The following is a 1,662-nucleotide window of genomic DNA, read 5'->3' as shown; positions in this document are numbered from 1 at the left end:
TAAAAATCTCACCAAATTACATGTAATGAGATTCCTACAGAGATATTTTTTGGAGAAAGAAAATTATAAAGGATAGACTGTAAAAACCCAAAGAAAGTAGTATCAATTAGTAAGGTTAGTAAGAATTTTGGCAAACAGATCATAAGTGGCTCAAACTCCATATGTTCCTCCAGAATCAGGAGAAGACCCCATAAGACCAAATGAGTAGGAAAGAGATTCTTTTCAGTTTACTGGCAGCTTTCCCATCAGTCATCAGCTTCTTGCCAAATAGAAATAGCTTAATGCTGAAAATTTACTGGTAAATTGGTTGAAAAGGCTATACTCAGAAAATTTCTTGTACAAATGCATTGTGAACATTATTCCCAGTCTTTCTGTTCCCCAATAGAGAAATGTTCCAAATTAAAATTATCTTACAATATAAAAAATTTCAAAGTACTAAACCACCTAAAAAATGAAAAAAAAATACTGAAAAGTACATGATCAACATGATTTACATTTAGCTATTCCAAAAGTATGCTTCTTTTATTCTAAAAAATTATATTTACAAAGTATACTTACATTGTTTTAAAAGACATTTATCAAATGGAAGCAAATCATTATAGTGATTTTATGAAAAAGATTCATATCCTTTAAAACATTTTTTGTCACTACTAAAAAAATTAAAAGGCAGTAAAGTGTCATTGTGGTAAAACAGCACCTGATCTTAAGGGAAGAAACATCTCACTAGAGCTTCCACAAGTTCCTCCATCTAACTGCAACTCTGGTGGCAAAGGAGGAGCCCCAGGGTCCCCAGGTCTAGGAAATGTAGTTGAAGAGAAGATGGTATTTTCAGTTCTGCCTACTTCCAGGACAGGCAAATTCAGAGAAGAATCAGTAGAAAAGAAGGGAGCTGTGCTGGATTCTCCTTCTGGATGGTACATGACAGTGGATGATCTCAGTTTTTCAGAGGAATTACTTTCATTTGAATTTGATCTAGAAAGATTGTTCATGGCTCCGTCTGGAAAAGGTTCATAGATGCTATATTTCAGTCCTTTCAGATGTTCTAGTTTTATATTTCTAAGTTTTAACACTTCATCTGTAATCTTCTGTATCAAGAAGTTCTGTGTTTTTTCTCTCCGAATAGATTCAACAAGAGTGTCCAGTCCTTTGGGGTTTTCTTGTAAGTAGTCTAACAATTTTTCAGCCCTTTTTTTACTTGATGTCCGGCAAGAAATTTCTTCAGTGTCTTCTCTACTATTTTTTTTTTTGCACGTAGATGATCAAAATGTCTCTCAGCTATGATTTTCTCACATAAGTAAACCCGAAAATTTTCTAAAGCATCCTTCTTCACTTCAGTCAGGTCCTCTTCGGTGAGGGACAGTGCGTGGGTTCCATGGCGGAGGTGGGAGATGGCGCTTCTTCCGGGGCTGGGGGATTCCGCAGCGCCGCCCTGCCCTGACCAGGGGCTTTTGCCTCCGGGAACAGGGGCGGAGAGGAAGTGGAGCAGATCGTGGCCCTAACCCTAATTCTAACCCTAAACTGATCCCCAACACTAGCACTATTCCTAATGCTAACCCTAACACTAACACTAACACAGAACCTAACTGTAAACCTAACCCTACCCCTAACCCTCACCCTAAACCTTACCCTAAACAAACCATAAACATAAAACTAACCCTAACA

At 37.5% G+C, this 1,662-nt stretch overlaps 1 pseudogene; it reads right to left on the bottom strand.

Annotated features, from left to right (window-relative positions):
* Positions 1–677: 677 nt before the first annotated feature.
* On the bottom strand, positions 678–1,452 carry LOC139704156 (B-cell lymphoma/leukemia 10 pseudogene; annotated as a pseudogene).
* Between the last annotated feature and the right edge of the window lie 210 nt (positions 1,453–1,662).

This window comes from Marmota flaviventris, unplaced genomic scaffold (genome assembly GCF_047511675.1).
Source record: "Marmota flaviventris isolate mMarFla1 unplaced genomic scaffold, mMarFla1.hap1 Scaffold_348, whole genome shotgun sequence".
Lineage (NCBI taxonomy): Eukaryota > Metazoa > Chordata > Mammalia > Rodentia > Sciuridae > Marmota > Marmota flaviventris.
Note: the sequence above shows the minus strand (reverse complement) of the source record. Positions and strands in the feature narration are given on the sequence as shown.